A 22,917-nucleotide genomic window follows, 5' to 3' on the forward strand; every position below is an offset into this window, starting at 1 on the left:
TGCGAGGCAGGTCTTTATCAAAACAACCTCTACCTATGATGAGGACGGGTAGACGATGAAATCATGTGACTCCTGTGTTGTTGGGTTGGTGCTGCTTAAGTATCATGTATGCCAATGTTTTTGAAATTTTGTAGTTTCCAGTGTTGCGTTCTATAGTGTCGGTGACGGCGATTAGTGAGGCTTCTAGGCACCGTCGGCGTCTGAGGTCTGGTTCGGTGAGAACGAGTTGTGCCTCATTCCAGTTCATCAAATGCCCCGTGGAGTCTCTGTGGAGGACACAGGGGTACCTTACATCGTCTCTGTTAGAGGCATTTCGATGCTCATTTAGGCGGACTGCAAGATCTCTGCCTGTCTCGCCTACATATTTCTTGGGACAGAACCCACAGGGGATAGTGTAGACGCCTGCTGTAGAAGTTAGAGGTGTGGGGCTGCGTTTCGTAGTGAGGTCTTTGATAGATGATGTGTTTATGGTGGAAACGTTGATGTTACTCATAGCAAGTGCCCGGCGAGTATTCGTGGCAACATCGCCACATGGGAGTATGTACTATGAACTGTTTAGGGGGCTGTTCCATGGGCGGTTTGTTGAGGATAGCTTGTGCCTTGAGTCTGCAATATCGGATGAAGAAAGATGGGAACTGAAGACGTGTAAAGGCTTGTGTTAAGTAAGTGCATTCTTCTTCTAGAAAACAAGGGCTGGAGATGCGAAGAGCTCTCAAGAAGAAGCCAATGAGGACTCCTCTCTTAGTGCGGGTGTCTTGGTGTGAATAAAAGTGTATAAGATCGTCCTTGTTGGTAGGTTTTCTATACACTTTGAAGAGAAGTTTGTCACTGTCGGGAGATCTGCACAGTAGAACGTCGAGGAAAGGAAGTTTGCCATCTTTACCAACGTTCCTACTGACGCTGCAATCAACATTCTAAGACAGAGGCTCACTGAAAACCACAACCTCCCTTTACCTCTTCTAGATTTCATCAATCTAGTGGAACTTTGTGTTAATTTCAACTTCTTCAAGTATCAAGACAACTGTTACAAACAATGCTTTGAGATGGCAATGGGCAGCCCGCTCAGTGCTGTGCTTGCCAACCTCTTCATGGAAAACCTGGAGACAGAGAAATTCAGCACCCTCATTCCCAACACCGTTACCTGGCTAAGATACGTTGATGATATATTGGTTTTCTATCCGAGACGTCTCAATATCCAGGCCCTTCTCAACAAGATCAATGCAGTTGAACCATCAATAAAGTTTACACTTGAACTCGAAAATGATGGCAAACTTCCTTTCCTCAACGTTCTACTGTGCAGATCTCCCGACAGTGACAAACTTCTCTTCAAAGTGTATAGAAAACCTACCAACAAGGACGATCTTATACACTTTTATTCACACCAAGACACCCGCACTAAGAGAGGAGTCCTCATTGGCTTCTTCTTGAGAGCTCTTCGCATCTCCAGCCCTTGTTTTCTAGAAGAAGAATGCACTTACATAACACAAGCCTTTACACGTCTTCAGTTCCCATCTTTCTTCATCCGATATTGCAGACTCAAGGCACAAGCTATCCTCAACAAACCGCCCATGGAACAGCCCCCTAAACAGTTCATAGTACTCCCATGTGGCGATGTTGCCACGAATACTCGCCAGGCACTTGCTATGAGTAACATCAACGTTTCCACCATAAACACATCATCTATCAAAGACCTCACTACGAAACGCAGCCCCACACCTCTAACTTCTACAGCAGTCGTCTACACTATCCCCTGTGGGTTCTGTCCCAAGAAATGTGTAGGCGAGACAGGCAGAGATCTTGCAGTCCGCCTAAATGAGCATCGAAATGCCTCTAACAGAGACGATGTAAGGTACGCCTGTGTCCTCCACAGAGACTCCACAGGGCATTTGATGAACTGGAATGAGGCACAACTCATTCTCACCGAACCAGACCTCAGATGCCGACGGTGCCTAGAAGCCTCACTAATCGCCGTCACCGACACTATAGAACACAACACTGGAAACTACAAAATTTCAAAAACATTGGCATACATGATACTTAAGCAGCACCAACCCAACAACACAGGAGTCACATGATTTCATCGTCTACCCGTCCTCATCATAGGTAGAGGTTGTTTTGATAAAGACCTGCCTCGCATGAGCCAGTAGGCCTTCTACAGTGTTCCTCCATTCTTATGTTCTTATGACATTCCTCAGGTCACGTGCGTCACATCTCACTCTCTGCCTATGTATATAATGTCTTTCTACCTCTGTATGTTAGAAGTGATCAAGGTCCCAGGACCGAAACGTTTTCTAATAAATATGTTATAGTGTTTGCTTATGTGTCTTTCTAAACCAACAATAAAGATACCGAGATGCTGCACAAGTGTCTAATTCTCATCCTGTCGGTATTATATACCATTCATGTATGTACTACTTGTCAAGACACTGCAACATCATGGAATCTTGGTTCAGAGGACATCTACATAACATTCATGGCTACTACTACTACTAACCCATTCCTTGGGTATGACCTACTTCCACTGGAGAATTCCACCTGTCAGTGAGTATGCCCTCGATTGCTACCCGTCCCTTTCCACCTGATGTCAGTATATAAGTGCCAGCCTTCTTGCCTGTGCACCAGAATCTTCATGACTATGGTGCTCTTCACACCAACTCCAAGGCTGAGTGACTAATTACCTCATCTTTTGTTTATAATTCTTCTGTCTTCTATTCATGTCCTTGAATCTGTATTGATTAAGCCACTGGCTGGCAAAACGTCTAAAATAAATATACCAAGATGTTGCCCATGTATCTAAGTCTCATCTTGTCGGTATTATATACCATTCATGTACAAAAAAACTTTCATACAACACATACCTACTGTAAAATATCCTTTTTTTTTATTAACACTTGCCACCAAGGCAGGGTGACCCGAAAAAGAAGAAACACTTTCACCATCATTCATTGCATCATTTTCTTGCCAGAGGTGCACTACCTGGAGTTTACCTGGAGAGAGTTCCGGGGGTCAACGCCCCCGCAGCCCGGTCTGTGACCAGGCCTCCTGGTGGATCAGAGCCTGATCAACCAGGCTGTTGCTGCTGGCTGCACGCAAACCAACGTACGAGCCACAGCCCGGCTGGTCAGGAACCGACTTTAGGTGCTTGTCCAGTGCCAGCTTGAAGACTGCCAGGGGTCTGTTGGTAATCCCCCTTATGTATGCTGGGAGGCAGTTGAACAGTCTCGGGCCCCTGACACTTACTGTATGGTCTCTTAATGTGCTAGTGACACCCCTGCTTTTCATTGGGGGGATGTTGCATCGTCTGCCAAGTCTTTTGCTTTCGTAGTGAGTGATTTTCGTGTGCAAGTTCGGTACTAGTCCCTCTAGGATTTTCCAGGTGTATATAATCATGCATCTCTCCCACCTGTGTTCCAGGGAATACAGTTTTAGGAACCTCAAGCGCTCCCAGTAATTGAGGTGTTTTATCTCCATTATGCGCGCCGTGAAGGTTCTCTGTACATTTTCTAGGTCAGCAATTTCACCTGCCTTGAAAGGTGCTGTTAGTGTGCAGCAATATTCCAGCCTAGATAGAACAAGTGACTTGAAGAGTGTCATCATGGGCTTGGCCTCCCTAGTTTTGAAGGTTCTCATTATCCATCCTGCCATTTTTCTAGCAGATGCGATTGATACAATGTTATGGTCCTTGAAGGTGAGATCCTCCGACATGATCACTCCCAGTTATAAAACACACAGTTATAAAACACTACAGTTATAAAACGCCCTTCCTAAAATAATACCTAGAAACGTTTAAATCCAACAGACACGTACAGGAGAACTACTGGGGCTCTGTGAAAAGTCTTCCTTCAACCAACAGATAACTTACTAGAAATAACAATACAAAAGATTTGATCTTCACAAAGAATGAGGAACTAATCAGAGACAACTTCAAATATATAATATACTCTGCTCACAATCTCACTGAAGTACAGATAAGCATAAATCCATGCATAGAGAACCAAAGATGTGAAGGGATGTTCAGGAAATTTAAGTTTAACAGAGAAATGACTAGGCCAAAACAAAGAACTATTAGACATTCTCTGGATGATGGTCTTAAACTCCCTTACCTCACACCACTGCATGGAAAAGCTGAATACAGAAGTATACAAGGTCTGTAAAAATATGTTCTGCAGAGAAAGCTACAAAGAGATCAAATACTGAGAGAACACAGAAGAATGTACAGAAAGAAGTAGGGTTATTGAATTGCTTAAAAATGAATAGTGAGATATTACTGATAGAGAGCATGAACTAAAATCTTCAAACCTGATGGAAGAAGCACAAAAGGGACAAAAAACCATTTAGACAATTTAAAAAAAAAAAGAAAAATCCTAAAAGTTTCTACATATGCTATATCCAAGTCAACAACCACCTCTAGAATTACTACTACTAATAATAATAATATAACAACATCTTGATTTCTACAAGTACATGTACAAGGTATACAGGCCTAGCTGACATCAATGACATACTACTACAGCCTGTCCTCGCTTAACAACAGAGTTCCGTTCCTAACACCTTATCAGTAAACGAATTCGTCTCTAAGTGAGGAGCATACTATAATGGTAGTGGGTTTGTGTCAATCATCTTTTACAGTGTTTTAATGTTACCTTTGCACCATTTATAACATTTCTGGTGTATTTTTAAATGTTTATACAGTAGTGTACTGTATATTGTAATAAACAGAATAGAGGAAATTAGCTCTAACATACATTATTTTGGTATGCATACTGGTCAGAAAGCCCGTTGTAAGTCCGAGTTGTTGGTAAACGAGTACGTCGCTAAGTGAGGAGAGGCTGTATATATAGAAAGCCGCTTGTTATGCAGAGCATTTCAGGCAAATTAGGTCAGTTTTGCCCCAGGATGCGACCCACACCAGTCGACTAACACCCAGGTACCCATTTTATACTGATGGGCAAACATGGACAACAGGTGTCTTAACGAAACACGTCCTAATGTTTTCCAGCCGTACCGGGGATTCAATCTCCAGACCTCAGTGTGTTAGCTGAGTGTGTTAGCAATCGAGCTACGGGACACTGTAAATTGTCCAATTGTAATTTGTTCAATACTCACAAGAGGTTCATACACTGATAATGAAAAAGGAGCAAAATCTGGAAAGTATGAATTAATGTTCAGCAACCTACTAAATGCCAGGAGAATTGAGGACTTACACACTGTAGTTTTCCTTTCTGTTACCTCAAAACAAAACAAACTATTTCTAAAAAGTGGAGTACTGTACAGTACACAATTATGGAAACTGACTTATATAAACTACTTTATAGAAAGCCCCTTGTTATGCAAGGTATTTCTGGCAGCCTTAAAACTAAATTATGATTACTATACAATGAGAGACATAATACATAAGAAAAGAATACTTGCTGTATATTATATCCAAGTTATTCAATAATTCAATAAGAAATTCTAATCAGGTCCAAAACTCTGTGCTTAGAAATCTCAACTTAGACTCCTAAAAATGCAAGAATTCAAGAAACACTGTGACAGGAAAGTCCCAGGCAATAGTTAACGAACAGTCACATACTGACAGAAAAGCCCCAGGCAGTAGTTCACATGAACAGTCACATACTGACTTAATACTTAACAAGTTTGCCTTCAACGGCAAGTACTAGAACTGATTACAGGTAGACTGAAAAATAACCTTGACCTATTAGTCACACATTCAATACTGTAATGTACATGGAAAACATATAACCTGAAGGCCCATAGGATGCATAGAATTTGAAACAACACAGTCAAACACATTAAACTAAAGGCCATAACCTAATCTAAGTGCAGACATACATGAACATCAGATTTGAGCAGTCAAATAAATTGCAATGAGAATTTCGACCATAAACATATTAACTAGGAACAGATATGTCAAGACATTGAAATAAATTTAGAAGACAGTATAAGTAACATGAGTATACACCACTGCCTTGAGAGGATGAGCTCAAGAGTCACTAGAAATGTTCTATAACATTCAGATGCAGATGACAAAAAAAATTGATATTCTTTCTACAAATGAGGGTAGTCACAGAATTTCTCAAGCTACTGGCACTACAATCAGCTACTGCCACCACTATCAGCTACTGCCACTATCAAAAACCAATGTCAGTAGCACTTAAAAACATAAAAAGAGAAAGTTTTAGCATGATACAAGGCTGTTTTCTCTTGTCTGTTTCTTCCTTGTCTGAGGTGCCTTTTACAGCAAATTTATCTTATAAAACTCTCCTAACCATTTATGAAAGCTGTATAGTGTATAAAGGATTTTTTTCATGTTTGTGGTGGGAAATTGATCCAACAGTGTCATCATGACCGTTTTCCATTTTGAGATAAAGTTTTTTCGCCCCAAAAAATCCCTGAACAATAGTTCAGCATTTTTCACCATTTTCGGCAGGATTTTCAAACTTCATTAAAATCACACCAGACGTACTATTTTCTATGCTACTCAGAATATAGTACATGTAAAAATGCAAAATAAGATAATTTTAGCATCATACAAGGCCTTAATTTCCAGGTAATTCCTCATGGAGGAAGCTAATATTTTCATTAAGACATAATGGAAAATAACTAAAAATCTTGAAAAATACCTACAAATACGAAAAATAACTGAAAGTTATCAAAAATAATGAGAAATAACTAAAATTTACGAGAAAAAGCAAAGAATTTGGAGAAATAACCATAAATTATGAAAAATAAATAAACAATACCCCTAAAACTCACTCCATTTGAACAACTTTTGATGCTACTAAGAATATGCCCTTAAAAACATAAAAAGAGACGGTTTTAGCATGATACAAGGCTGTTTTCTTTTGTCTGTTTCTTCCCTGTCTGAGGTGCCTTTTACAGCACATTTATCTTATAAAACTGAGTCATTAAACAAACTTAAGATTGACAACTTATATAAATTTCTCATGAACACAACACAAAATTCAAATACTGTTTCTTACAAGATGTGAACCTCCCTTACTTTGCAGAAAGCACTGACAGCATGCCCATGCACTCTGCCTCAGGTCATGACTCTTGGAACTCTATACTAAAAAACAGACATCATCCCACAAGCTCTCAAAAAACTGACATAGTCCCGCTTCACAAAGATGGCACAAAAACAATTGCGTAACACTATAGGCCATTAGCACTGACATATACAGTCACACATCACAATCTTTGAAAGAATACTAAGATATTAGATCTTAATCACATGGAACATCAACATTAACATGACCATGAGTTTAAAACAGGATGTTCTAACCTCTTGCAACTGTCAAGACCACTTATACAGTACGAATGTGGTTTTGCACATAATGGAAAACTAGCAAAAGGCTGATGAAATATACCCATGATGTAATGGCATAAAAATTATGAACAAAATGGAATAAGTAAAAACATGACCAGGTGCATCTTCAGCTTTGTAAGAAACTGTACCCAAGGATTAACACAATAGCCTATCAAGTAAATAAAATCAAAGGCCTCCTCCACAACTGGGCTATGGAAGATCATCATTAATTATAATCCATATTTTACCTGATCCCCAGGCAGTCCTGTCACATAATTAGCACAGTCCACTGTATCCCGTGGCCTGGCCGGCAAAGCTCTCGCTTCACACACGGAGGGCTCAGGTTCAATTCCCGGCGGGGTGGAAACATTTTAATGCGTTTCCTTACACCTGTTGTCCTGTTCACCTAGCAGCAAGTAGGTACCTGGGTGTTAGTCGACTGGTGTGAGTTACGACCCCAATGGAAATAAGACAGACAGTCCTCAATGGCACACTGACTATCTTGGGTTATCCTGGGTGGCTAACCCTCCGGGGTTTAAAACCAGAATGAAATCTTATTTAAGAACATAAGAAAGGAGGATCACTGCAGCAGGCCTGTTGGCCCATACTAGGCAGGTCCTTTACAATCCATTCCACTAACAAAACATTTGTCCAACCTAATTTTCAATGCTACCCAAGAAATAAGCTCTGATAACTCTATCCACTCAAATCCAACCCCTCTCACTCATATATTTATCCAACCTAAATTTGAGGCTACCTAAAGTCCCAGCCTCAATAACCCAACTAGGTAGACTGTTCCACTCATCAACTACCCTATTTCCAAACCAATACTTTCCTATGTCCTTTCTAAATCTAAACTTGTCAAATTTAAATCCATTACTGCGGGTTCTCTCTTGGAGAGACATCCTCGAGACCTTATTAATATCCCCTTTATTAATACCCATCTTCCACTTATATACTTCGATCATATCTCCCCTCATTCTTCTTTTAACAAGTGAATGTAATTTAAGAGTCTTCAATCTTTCTTCATAGGGAAGATTTCTAATGCTATGTATTAATTTAGTCATCCTACACTGAATGTTTTCTAACGAATTTATGTCCATTCTGTAATATGGAGACCAGAACTGAGCTGCATAATCTAGGTGAGGCCTTACTAATGATGTATAAAGCTGCAGTATGACCTCTGGACTTCTGTTAGTTACACTTCTTGATATAAATCCCAGTAATCTATTTGCCTTATTACATACTCTTAGGCACTGCTGTCTTGGTTTAAGGTTGCTGCTTACCATAACACCTAAGTCCTTTTCGCAATCTGTATGGCTAAGTTCTACATTATTTAACTTATAAGTGACTTCGAACAGGCGATAAATGACATGCCCATGCACTCTGCCCCAGGGCCAGACTCATGGAACTCTGTGTTCATCAAGAACTGCAAGAAGCCCCTATCACGAGCCTTTTCCATCCTATGGAGAGGGAGCATGGACACGGGGGTCGTCCCTCAGTTACTAAAAACAACAGACATAGCCCCACTCCACAAAGGGGGCAGTAAAGCAATAGCAAAGAACTACAGACCAATAGCACTAACATCCCATATCATAAAAATCTTTGAAAGGGTCCTAAGAAGCAAGATCACCACCCATCTAGAAACCCATGTTACACAACCCAGGGCAACATGGGTTTAGAACAGGTCGCTCCTGTCTGTCTCAACTATTGGATCACTACGACAAGGTCCTAAATGCACTAGAAGACAAAAAGAATGCAGATGTAATATATACAGACTTTGCAAAAGCCTTCGACAAGTGTGACCATGGCGTAATAGCGCACAAAATGCGTGCTAAAGGAATAACAGGAAAAGTCGGTCGATGGATCTATAATTTCCTCACTAACAGAACACAGAGAGTAGTCGTCAACAGAGTAAAGTCCGAGGCAGCTACGGTGAAAAGCTCTGTTCCACAAGGCACAGTACTAGCTCCCATCTTGTTCCTCATCCTCATATCCGACATAGACAAGGATGTCAGCCACAGCACCGTGTCTTCCTTTGCAGATGACACCCGAATCTGCATGACAGTGTCTTCCATTGCAGACACTGCAAGGCTCCAGGCGGATATCAACCAAATCTTTCAGTGGGCTGCGGAAAACAATATGAAGTTCAACAATGTGAAATTTCAATTACTCAGATATGGTAAACATGAGGAAATTAAATCTTCATCAGAGTACAAAACAAATTCTGGCCATAAAATAGAGCGAAACACCAACGTCAAAGACCTGGGAGTGATTATGTCGGAGGATCTCACCTTCAAGGACCATAACATTGTATCAATCGCATCTGCTAGAAAAATGACAGGATGGATAATGAGAACCTTCAAAACTAGGGAGGCCAAGCCCATGATGACACTCTTCAGGTCACTTGTTCTATCTAGGCTGGAATATTGCTGCACTCTAACAGCACCTTTCAAGGCAGGTGAAATTGCCGACCTAGAAAATGTACAGAGAACTTTCACAGCGCGCATAATGGAGATAAAACACCTCAATTACTGGGAGCGCTTGAGGTTTCTAAACCTGTATTCCCTGGAATGCAGGAGGGAGAGATACATGATTATATACACCTGGAAAATCCTAGAGGGACTAGTACCGAACTTGCACACGAAAATCACTCACTACGAAAGCAAAAGACTTGGCAGACGATGCACCATCCCCCCAATGAAAAGCAGGGGTGTCACTAGCACGTTAAGAGACCATACAATAAGTGTCAGGGGCCCGAGACTGTTCAACTGCCTCCCAGCACACATAAGGGGGATTACCAACAGACCCCTGGCAGCCTTCAAGCTGGCGCTGGACAAGCACCTAAAGTCAGTTCCTGATCAGCCGGGCTGTGGCTCGTACGCTGGTTTGCGTGCAGCCAGCAGCAACAGCCTGGTTGATCAGGGGCTGATCCACCAGGAGGCCTGGTCACAGACCGGGCCGCGGGGGCGTTGACCACCGAAACTCTCTCCAGGTAAACTCCAGGTAAACTCCCGAGCTTCTGAACCTTGCATTTATCTACATTGAACTGCATCTGCCACTTTTCTGACCAAGAATAAAGTTTGTTTAAATCTTCCTGAAGTTCCCTAACATCTACGTTTGAATCAATTATCCTACCTATCTTTGTGTCATCGGCGAATTTGCTCATATCACTAGTAATTCCTTCATCAAGATCATTGATATATATTATAAAGAACAATGGGCCCAAGACTGATCCCTGTGGAACGCCACTTGTTACTGATCCCCACTCGGATTTAACCCCATTTATGGACACTCTCTGCTTCCTGTCTGTGAGCCATGATTCGATCCACGAGAGCACCCTTCCCCCAATGCCATGAGCTGCCACTTTCTTTAACAGTCTTTGGTGCGGAACTCTATCAAAAGCCTTACTAAAATCTAAGTAAACAAAATTTAACTTTTGCTGATGGCTTCCCTCCTTATAACAGCACAAAACTAAGAATTAAGGCTAAAAACCATATTTTCAGTTAGTAACAATAGTTCAATTACCAGCAGAATATTAGGTAAATGGACATAGATGAAACTAATGTGACACTTTACTGTGGTAATGCTTCGCTCTCCAGGAGCTTTGTCAAAATTCCTGGGGAGCAAAATGTTGCCAAAAAAAAAATGTTATATTAAATGAATCCGTGTCCACTTACCTAATGTATTTCAAGTTATACCACCCACCCTTCAAATCAAAATTAGGATGCAGAATTTACCTTAGGTAACAAGCCATGTAGCTAAAGTTTCTGGCAATGAAGATACGACTCCACTGCAGACTGCACTGCTGACCTGCAATATATTTCATCATTAGTTGGAGTCATTCTTTGAATATTTTGTTCTAAAGTAATTAAAAGAAACTTTTGTAAGATAGGACATTAAAAATGTGAAAATTTTTGGTTCCAGAATAAACTTGTATTATTGCAGCTAATAAAGGTATACATAAATCCACCTTTCATTTTTTAACAGGGTAATTTCTTAACTCTACCTGATTATGAATAAAAATATGCTTTTAATACCAAAGGAAAGCTACTAATACAGCAAATAAGAATATTTTTTTTAACACATCAGCTGTTTCCCACCAAGATAGGGTGGTCTGAAAAAGAAAAACTTTCACCATCATTCACTCCATCAGTTTCTTGCCAGAGGTGCACTTACACTACAGTTATAAAACTGCAAAATTAACACCCCTCCTTCAGGGTGTAGACACTATACTTCCCATCTCCAGGACTCGAACCCATGTCGTTTTGGCCCGCCTCATAGAGAGTGAAATCACATGATGCTCTAATCCACAGGACCACCAAATCCTACACGAGGCGGGCCAAAACGACATGGGTTCAAGTCCTCGGCTACTTGCAGTGTTGTTACTGATTAAATACTGTACCACTCTTTCGTGGTTACAATAATATACATACTGCTCGTGGAGGCTAGTACACCAAATGGGTAGTAGAATGAAATTAGCTCAGAGGCACCCACACCACCGTATGTCCTCAGATCACAGTAAAACACCTAGCTGGGGTGGGTGCATGATTCTTGCAGGATTTGGTGGTCTTGTGGGTTAGAGCATTGTGATTTTTGCTCACCATGAGGTGAGCCAAAATGACATGGGTTCGAGTCCTCGGCTAGTCGCAGTGTTGTTATTGATTAAATACCACTCGTTTGTGGTTACAATAATACATGTATATATACTGCTTGTGTAGGCTAGTACACCAAACAGGGGGTAGAATGAAATTAGCTCAGAGGCACCCACACCACCGTATGTCCTTGGATCATGGTAAAACACCTAGCTGTGCTGGGTGTGTGATTCTTGTAGGATTTGGTGGTCCTGTGGGTTAGAGCATCATGTGATTTTCGTTTACCATGAGGCAGGTCAAAACGACATGGGTTTGTGTCCTCGGTTAGTCGCACTGTTATTGATTAAATACCACTCATTCGTGGTTTTATATATGTCTGGAGTTTACCTGGAGAGAGTTCCGGGGTCAACGCCTCCGCGGCCCGGTCTGTGACCAGGCCTCATGGTGGATCAGAGCCTGATCAACCAGGCTGTTACTGCTGGCTGCATGCAATCCAACGTACGAGCCACAGCCCGGCTGGTCAGGTACTGACTTTAGGTGCTTGTCCAGTGCCTGCTTGAAGACAGCCAGGGGTCTATTGGTAATCCCCCTTATGCTGGGAGGCAGTTGAACAGTCTCGGGCCCCTGACCATTAAGACTACAAATATTTTAAGGCAAGTAATAAGTGTACACTATATGCATTTTATCACTCAAGAGCGCTTTAAATGCCACAGACACTTTACTCTTGCATGCAAATAAGTCACGTGAATCTTACCCAAGATACATTACGTTGGTAAAAGTTTGAAACCGATTAGAAAAGGCATTCTCTAATAAATGACCTGATTCCCACGTTTTCAAGTTTTTTAACTATTTCAGTAAAATTTCAAATTTACACGTATTCGGGGTGAGCTCATGGGTTATCATCCTTATTATAGAATGTATCGTCAATAATATTTTGAAGCCAGTCAGAAGAAGCATTCTTTAGTTATTGAATAAAAAAAATGAATATCTTATGCTGAATGTTGGAGACAGAGTACAACAAGTAAAGCTAAATTACGTTTTATAAAATTGCTCACAACCAGTGTCCCCAACATCTTACTGCAAATTTTGTTAAGGCCGGGACCCAATGCAGTTATAGAACTTGGGCAAGGTTACTTAGTTTAAGAACATAAGAAAGGAGGAACACTGCAGCATGCCTGTTGGCCCATACTAGGCAGGTCCTTTACAATCCAAATATGTTTATTATGCACCCCATACCCATTCTGTGGGCGGTAATCAAAAAGATTACAGAGGTACATAATGGGTACAGGGACTGGGCCCCAAAGTTTAAATAGCTGAACAATCTACAAGTTGAATAGGTAATGAACTCCAGGTAAATCTGGTCATAATCATGACCAAGTTACACAGGTAATGAATCATCTACACGTCTATACATGGTTACTGTGGAAAATACTGGAGTTTACCTGGAGAGAGTTCCGGGGGTCAACGCCCCCGCGGCCCAGTCTGTGACCAGGCCTCCTGGTGGATCAGAGCCTGATCAACCAGGCTGTTACTGCTGGCTGCACGCAAACCAACGTACGAGCCACAGCCCGGCTGGTCAGGTACCGATTTTAGGTGCTTGTCCAGTGCCAGCTTGAAGACTGCCAGGGGTCTGTTGGTAATCCCCCTTATGTATGCTGGGAGGCAGTTGAACAGTCTCGAGCCCCTGACACTTACTGTATGGTCTCTTAACTTGCTAGTGACACCCCTGCTTTTCATTGAGGGGATGTTGCATCGTCTGCCAAGCTTTTTGCTTTTGTAGTGAGTAATTTTTGTGTGCAAGTTCGGTACTAGTCCCTCTAGGATTTTCCAGGTGTATATAATCATGTATCTCTCCCGCCTGCGTTCCAGGGAATACAGGTTCAGGAACCTCAAGCGCTCCCAGTAATTGAGGTGTTTTATCTCCGTTATGCGCGCCGTGAAGGTTCTCTGTACATTTTCTAGGTCAGCAATTTCACCTGCCTTGAAAGGTGCTGTTAGTGTGCAGCAATATTCCAGCCTAGATAAAACAAGTGACCTGAAGAGTGTCATCATGGGCTTGGCATCCCTAGTTTTGAAGGTTCTCATTATCCATCCTGTCATTTTTCTAGCAGATGCGATTGATACAATGTTATGGTCCTTGAAGGTGAGATCCTCCGACATGATCACTCCCAGGTACTGTACATATTTTCCAGAAACACGGTAATTTATAGGTAAATAGATGGCCTATATTGTATTTAATAAATTACGTTATCGAAAATGGGAACCTGCGCCTGCGCAGACGACACTGGCCATTGTTGTTTGTTTTGAATTGAGAGTAACAGACATTTGTTAATAATGTGAAGAATTTTCGTGCTCTAGAGGTAAAATTGGGTTGACACCTCTCAAATAGGAAGCGAAATTGTTGGATGTGCATTCCTGCATAACTTGAGACATCAGGCGACTGGACAAGACAGCTCCAGGAACCTCAGATAAGCTATTTAGATTTATGTTATAATTCTGGCCAGTGTTTTCATAAATTTAGTTAGTGAGGTTTTCTGAGTATGATACACCTTAATCTCCAGTCAAATTGGCGAGTGATATTAAAACATTCTCTTTCTGTTATGTATATGTGTCTATATATAATCATTTATTATTTTTAATATACAGTCCACAAATTTATATATTTACCAACATTCCTGGTGATACATATTTTATTTGTAATTAATGGGTCCAAAGCAACTTGTGGATATGACAGTGGTAGGTATCGAAGGGGGACATTTTTTGCCACCTAGGTGTCCCAAATTCCTACTTGTCTAACTGATAAATAATAATTATCTATGTTCATTTACTGTTATGTACATAATGATACATTCAGATAAATGTAATTTTCCACAGTTACAATCATGAACAAATTACAAAGTAATGAGCAATTCACAAGTCCACACCCGGTCACAACTGTAATGGGCCAACAGGCCTGCTGCAGTGTTCCTCCTTTCTTATGTTCTTATGTAAACACATGTTGAAAATCTGAAGCCGGTTGGACGGGGTGTTGTCGAATAATGAGCAAAATAAAATCGAAAAGCTGTAAGAAAAAAACAATTCTAGCAACCTCTTAAAGTTACCCCTTCGTGGATACCTAATTTAGAATTAACAGAATATTCCCATTACGTGGTGGTGATGATGGGTGCGACGGAGTTTTCTCTGTTCCGTCCTGCCGTCGTAGGCTCCGGTGTGCAAAGTCAGCTCAAAGACATGCTAGATGGTCGTAAACGATAGAAATTACGTTTATGGCCACTTAGCACGGCATCAGGCATGACGTTATAGTCCATACTTGTGCGAATCTTCAAAACAACCCGCTGTCAGCAAGGATGGGAGCTGCAACTCATCCCGGTTTGTGTAGCTACAACGCTAGCCATTACTTGTGCATCAAAAGAATGGCAGAAATATAGTCACATGCGATCCTGTAATACATTGAACAAAAGGTTTTACTGCAACGAAAACTATTATGTGAGAAGTGTTGCTGAAATATAAACTATTTTGTGAAGCGTGTGGATATATAATAAGCCATTTTGTGTTCGGGTCTAAAAAAAGTATATATATATATATATATATATATATATATATAGATATATATATATATATATATATATATATATATATATATATATATATATATATATATGCGACATATAATGATGTAACAAGTATCAGATATGACTACACTACAAACCAGTGTGTCATGCGTGTGACTAAAATATTAACTACCCTACCAAATATCTCGCATACGAATAATGAAACACTGGAGTAGGTCTACTGCCCATGTTAGGCAAGTCCAATTATAGGAAACACAAAATTTCTATGCTAGATATGTAGTTAAAATATGTGACTACAATACCCACCACCGCTCCAGATACAAGGGTTAAATAAATGTTACTGCAAGATAAACGTGTATGTGTAACAACCCTAACCATGTGTGTGAGTTTACAACATAGACCATCGTGTCACAAGACTGGTTGAAATGCGAGTCAGTGTAACAGTGTAAGTGCTATACCAACCAGTATAAAAGACGTAACTGGTATATAGGAGTCTTCAGGTTGTTCTTCAACTCTATATATCTTTGGTTACGCCTGATTTAGATCATGCTGCAGTTTTGGTCACCATATTACAAAATGGATATAAATGCTCTGGAAAACGTACAAAGGAGGATGACAACGTTGATCCCATGTATCAAAAACCTTCCCTATGAGGATACACTGGGGGCCCTGAATCTGCACTCTCTAGAAAGGTGTAGAATTAGGGGGGGATATGACTGAGGTGTATAAATGGAAAACAGAAATAAATAAAGGGGATGTAAATACCATGCTAAGAATATCTAGCCAAGGCAGATCTTGCAGCAATGGTTTTAAGTTGAAAAAGTCCAGATTCAGGAAGGATATAGGAAAGCACTGGTTTGGTAATCGAGTTGTCGATGAGTGGAACAAACTCCCGAGTACCGTCGTAAAAGCTAAAACGTTGTGTAGTTTTAAAAATAAGTAAGATAAATACACGAGTGGATGTAGGTGGGTGCGAGTTGGACCCGACTAGCTTGTGCTACTAGGTCTGATACCGTGCTCCTTCCTTAAGTGAATGTGACCTTACCTGTCTAGGTTGGGTCATTGGCTTGATTAAGCTGGTAGGGGACTTGAACCTGCCTCGCATGGGCCAGTAGGCCTGCTGCAGTGTTCCTTCTTTCTTATGTTCTTGTTCGGAAGAGATGTTGCAAAGGTTGTTAGAAGTTATGTAAAAATAAAATAAAAATAAACACATAAAAGAGCAAGATTATGAGTGTATCAAAAAATATATACCGTGAGAGATAGGAGGGAATATGAAGTAAATATTTTCAGATATTTGAGGATGGACTTGTCTGCTGATGGTTCTATGAAGATGAAGTGCACCATTGAACTGACGAAGGGAAAATGTGGGTGGTGCACTGAGGCATTTGTGGAGACAAAGAAGTTGATCCAAGGAGGCAAAAGGGAGTACGAATGCAGTGGTAGCAACACAGGTGCACGGGTGTGCAGCATGGGTTGCGAATGTTGCGGCAAGGAAGCTCGAGGCGGTAGAGATGTGTTTGGGGGCAATGTGTGGTGAGAATATTGTGAAGAGAATTCGGAATTTGGATGATATTAGGAGGTGTGGAGTTACCAAAAGTATTCTTCAGAGGGCTGAGGAATGGTTGAGGTGAACTGGACATTTATAGAGGATGAAGAAAAAATAGGAGTGGAGGGGTAGGGGTCGTCCTAAGAAAGGTTCGTGGGGATAAAGGTGGTTTTAAGTGCTAGGGGCTTGGACATAAAACAGGCTTGTATGAGCGTGTTTGATAGGAGTGTGTGGAGGCAAGTGGTTTTTATGATTTAATGTGCTGGTGGAGTGTGAGCAAGGTAACATTTATGAAAGGATTTAGGGAAATCGGTTAGCTGGACTTTAGTCCTGAAAGTGAAAAACTACAGTGCCTGCACTCAAGAAAAGTGGGGATACTGTGGTTTGTAGGGTCATCTGAACTGTGATTAGGCGCACTTCTGGAAAGACAGTGACTGAACGAATGACAGTGAAAGTGATTTCTTCTTTGTAGTCACCCTACCTTTGTGGGAGGCGGCCGGGGCGTAAACAAAAAATAAAAGCTTCATTAACAAAATATTTTGCAACAATACAGTATCGTCATATACTGCTACATTAAACTAGAGTCAGAGATGTTGCTATAACAAAATACTGTCAGATATGCTGCTATAACAACACACTGTCACGTGCCTAAAACACTATGACATACAATATAGAGCCACAACTAACCTGCGCGCTAAACCTGAGGTGTTCCACACCTGTTACTGACACAGTGATCAAGAACTTACCTTATCTGTAGCCACTCTTACGTGCTTCGTCACTTATTATCACTAACACGACCACTGATAAATTGAACACCTGTACAGAATCAGGATCAAGCGTCCACTCCACAAGTGAGGGAGTGAGTCATACCAATGTATATGTAAAATTTTCTTTTATGTTACGAAGGGAAAGATATAAAATTCTGTAAAGACTCATTTGAAAGGGGTTCTACTGAGAAATTAATACTAGGATGACAGGCACCTGGAGGAGAGAACTGCAGTTGGAGACACCATGTCGAGACGCGGAGCCGGACTGAGTAAGCCTGCATGTGGGCCATTTAGAGGTGGGGGTGACGTAGCAGTGTGGGCGACGTGTCAAGACAATAGTGACGACACCCGCTGGCATTCACAAGCCCGGATTCACACAAGTATGAATTAAACACAGGATTAAGCCCTCCCGTAAGTTTATTCTCGAATGATACGAATGCGCCAGTTTACATAATACTCTTTTAATACCCGAATAAAAATCCGTATCACTAGGTACGAAATTGCGATACGTTATGCATTATATAAAATATGCCAGGAATGGATGGGTGGTAGCGGAGAAAACAGGTGCAGGGCCTTGCATGTGGGGACGTGTTTTGGTAGAGAGGAGAATGGTCAGAGCTGACCTCCCTCACCATTCTGCCACTCCCAACACGTACAGATGTGTGTATATCCTATATATATCCTGGGTGTTATCTCTATGTGTATACCCTAAGAGTTTACTTTCATCCCAAGTTTAGGGGTTAAAGTATTCTTGACTGGTGGTGAACTGGTTATATGCAGCTTTAATGACCTTCACGTAGTCAACAGGCTTCACACCCAGTAAATCAAGCAACCATGGATGCTGATGTGGAGGTGGACATCCCTAGAGTAGCTCCCAACACAAGCTTCACATGTTACAACGAGTGAGCACTGAGTCACACACATCTCAATGCTTCAACATGTAAATACAAGTTTGCGTTGCAGCAAACTTTCACCTTTTGTCTCTTGTGCAGGATGAACCTGCTAAGATGAAATTAGTGTCAGCTAGCCTGTGTGAACAAGTTTCTGATTGCATTTAATCTCACTCTTATCTTACGTCTGAAATTATAATGTACTATAATTTTTTTACGAATTAAAGAAATGCAAATTACCAGCTTCTCCAAACTTTAAATATCGAACCTTCATCGACTGTTAACATCTATAGGCATTGCAGTTGCTTAATTTGTTCCATAACTGCCCGAGTGCAACACAAATGTCTGGAATTTTCCTCAGGATAAGTTTCATTTCTCTGTTATTTCACCTCTACCAAAAAAATCATTTATCGTTAAGCTGTGCTCTTACATCCCGAGTCGATCTGCGCGATGTAGAACTCAGTAGATGACAGAAAGAATAGAGTAACAGTGCATGGGGGATGGGGGAGCTGCAAATATCAGGGAGTGAAAAGGACTTGGTGATTATCATTGGCCATTATCATCACGTGAGACCGGAACTTAAGTATCACACTAAATCCACCGCTAATTTATCTTTCACTATCCGTAAATCACTGAATCAGCCACTCTTCCTTTTTCAAAATATAACAATAACCTTAGCCTAAGAAATGGATCAAACGGGGAGTTAGAGGTCAAGGAAACAGGAGAATGAGAAAAACATTGTTTGTGTGTGTGTGTGTGTGTGTGTGTGTACTCACCTAGTTGTACTCACCTAGTTGAGGTTGCAGGGGTCGAGTCCAAGCTCCTGGCCCCGCCCCTTCACTGGTCGCTACTAGGTCACTCTCCCTGAACCATGAGCTTTATCGTACCTCTGCTTAAAGCTATGTATGGATCCTGACTCCACTACATCGCTTCCCAAACTATTCCACTTCCTGACTACTCTGTGGCTGAAGAAATACTTCCTAACATCCCTTTGATTCATGTGTCAACTTCCAACTGTGTCCCCTTGTTACTGTGTCCAGTCTCTGGAACATCCTGTCTTTGTCCACATTGTCAATTCCTCTCAGTATTTTGTAAGTCGTTATCATGTCCCCCCTATCTCTCCTGTCCTCCAGTGTCGTCAGGTTGATTTCCCTTAACCTCTCCTCATAGGACATACCTCTTAGCTCTGGGACTAGTCTTGTTGCAAACCTTTGCACTTTCTCTAGTTTCTTTACATGCTTGGCTAGGTGTGGGTTCCAAACTGGTGCCGCATACTCCAATATGGGCCTAACGTACACGGTGTATAGGGTCCTGAACGATTCCTTATTAAGATGTCGGAATGCTGTTCTGAGGTTTGCCAGGCGCCCATATGCTGCATCAGTTATTTGGTTGATGTGCGCTTCAGGAGATGTGCCTGGTGTTATACTCACCCCAAGATCTTTTTCCTCGAGTGATGTTTGTAGTCTCTGACCCCCTAGACTGTACTCCATCTGCGGTCTTCTTTGCCCTTCCCCAATCCTCATGACTTTGCACTTGGTGGGATTGAACTCCAGGAGCCAGTTGCTGGACCAGGTCTGCAGCCTGTCCAGATCCCTTTGTATTTCTGCCTGGTCTTCGATCGAATGAACTCTTCTCATCAACTTCACGTCATCTGCAAACAGTGACACCTCGGAGTTTATTCCTTCCGTCATGTCGTTCACAAATACCAGAAACAGCACTGGTCCTAGGACTGACCCCTGTGGGACCCCACTGGTCACAGGTGCCCACTCTGACACCTCGCCTCGTACCATTACTCGCTGCTGTCTTCCTGACAAGTATTCCCTGATCCATTGCAGTGCCTTCCCTGTTATTCCTGCTTGGTCCTCCAGTTTTTGCACTAATCTCTTGTGTGGTACTGTGTCAAACGCCTTCTTGCAGTCTAAGAATATGCAATCCACCCACCCCTCTCTCTCTTCTCTTACTGCTGTCACCATGTCATAGAACTCCAGTAGGTTTGTGACACAGGATTTCCCGTCTCTGAAACCATGTTGTCTGCTGGTGATGAGATCATTCCTTTCTAGATGTGTGTGTTAGTTACCATTCTGTCCTAGGCACATGTCGATTAGACACTTGGCCTGTTGTATATAAGTGCGTGTGTGTGTGTGTGTGTGTGTGTGTGTGTGTGTGTGTGTGTGTGTGTGTGTGTGTGTGTGTGTGTGTGTGTGTGTGTGTGTGTGTGTGTGTGTGTGCGTGTGCGCGCGTGCGTATATGTGTGTGGGAACTCCTTATACCCACTCGTCTATGTGCTGGCAGGGGGTCGAGTCACAGCTCTTATCCCTGCCTATTAGCTGGTCGCTACTAGGTCAACTCCTGGCTTCAAGAGCCTTATCATACTTCTTCTTAAAGCTATTTATGGATCCTGCCTCTACCATTTCACTCTCCAGATTGTTCCACTTCCTAGCAACTCTAAAGCTGAAGAAATACTTCCTAGCATACCTATGAATCTGAGTTTTCAACTTCCGGTGGTGCCCTCTTGCTCCTATCTCCCATCTCTGAAACCGTCTCTCACTGTTCACTCTGTCAATTCTAAGTATTTTGTACGTCGTTATCATATCACATACCCCCTCCCCCTTGTCCTGTCCTCCAGTTTCATCAGGTTGAGTTCCTTTAACCTCTCCTTGTTGCAAACCTCTGCACTTTCTCCAATTTCTTGATATGCTTGACCAGGTGTGAGTTCCGTACTGGTGCTGTGTACTCCAATATGGGCCTGACATACACGGTGTACAGTTTCGTGAATGACTCCTTACTTGATGTCGAAAAGCTCTTTTTAGATTTGCCAAACGCGGATTTACTGCAGCAGTTATTTGAGTGATGCGATGGAATATGTTCGGTATGATACGCACCCAAATGTCCTTCTGCTTAAGTGAGGTTTGAAGCCTTTTCCCCCCGAGCCTGTACTCCATCTGCGGTCTGCTTTGTCCTTCCCCAAGCTTCATAACTTTGCACTTGGTGGGGTAAATTCCAGGAGACAGCGAGCGTCCATATTTTTTTCCCGGTGACCCCATCAAACGGCGCTCGTGGCTCCCTGATATTACGCCATTTGAATACTTGTAGGGATTTGTGAAGGAATATGTTTTAAAGATACCAGTTGCTAAAATTAAAACACTCCATACTAAGCAATGGAGATAGACAAGACTAAACCTAGACCAACACTAGCAGAGGAAGGACAACACACAAAAACGTTAATGCAGCAGATAACATAAGAACATTGAGTTACAAATTACCTGGAGGCTGTTCCGAGGGTCAACTCCCCTGTGGCCTGATTTATGACCAGGCCACAAGGTGGATCAGGGCCTGATCAACCAGGCTGTTACATGCAGGCTGCACGCAGTCCAACCTGCGAACCATAGACAGGCTGGTCAGGAACTGACTTTAGAAACCTACCCAGTTCCCTCTCGAAGACAGCCAAGGGTCTACTAATAATCCCCCTTATGTATAATGGAAGGTTGTTGAATAGTCTTGGGCCCCTTATACTTATTTTGTTGTCTGTGTACTCATGGCGTCCCTTCTTTTCATTAGGGGTATATTGCATAGTCTCCCGAGCCATTTTCTTTCGTAGGGAGTGATTTATGTATGTAGATTTGGGACCAGTCCCTCTAGGACTTTTCCATGTGTAAATATGTGTAAACGTTCCCCGTAATTAAAGTGTTTAACAGAGATTACAGCTTATATGCGGTGAAAGTTCTCAGTACATTTTCTACATCAGCAATTTCGCCTGCCTTAGGAGCTAGTACTAGTCAGTAGCATTCCAGCCAAGAAAGAACAAGAGATTTAACGAGGATCATCATTGGCTTGGCATCCTTCGTTCTGAAAATTCTTATTATTCACCCTATCATTTTCCTTGCGCGATTGTGGCGACTGTTGTGATCCTTGAACATGAGATCTTCTGACATTATCACCCCTAAGTCCTTCATGTTAGTTTTTTGTTTTATTGTGTGGTTTCAACGTGTTTAATACTCCTTTCTAGTTTTCATTTCCCTAAGTTCTCCATAACAGAGGAACTGAAATTTGCCCCTCGCCGAACATTATAGTTTTCTGTGGACTACTGGAAGACTTGTTTTATATCCGTTTGTAGTGAATGATAATCATGCAAATTCTAGTGTTGTCTGCGAATAATGATTTAGTGATATGACTACATCTCTGTCAGTTATGGGGAGGAGGAGGAGGAGGAGGAGGAGGAGGAGGAGGAGGAGGAGGAG

The 22,917-nt window shown here is 41.8% G+C and overlaps 1 long non-coding RNA gene across 1 annotated transcript in view; it reads right to left on the minus strand.

Moving 5' to 3' along the window:
* LOC128695568 (uncharacterized) overlaps positions 1 to 22,917 on the minus strand; it is a 95,217-nt gene that overhangs the window by 56,601 nt on the left and 15,699 nt on the right. The window contains exon 2 of the long non-coding RNA XR_011393063.1: positions 11,050 to 11,122. This is a non-coding gene — a long non-coding RNA (uncharacterized lncRNA). The remainder of the gene's footprint in view (positions 1 to 11,049; positions 11,123 to 22,917) is intronic.

The sequence above is a fragment of the Cherax quadricarinatus genome, chromosome 42, assembly GCF_038502225.1.
Source record: "Cherax quadricarinatus isolate ZL_2023a chromosome 42, ASM3850222v1, whole genome shotgun sequence".
NCBI lineage: Eukaryota > Metazoa > Arthropoda > Malacostraca > Decapoda > Parastacidae > Cherax > Cherax quadricarinatus.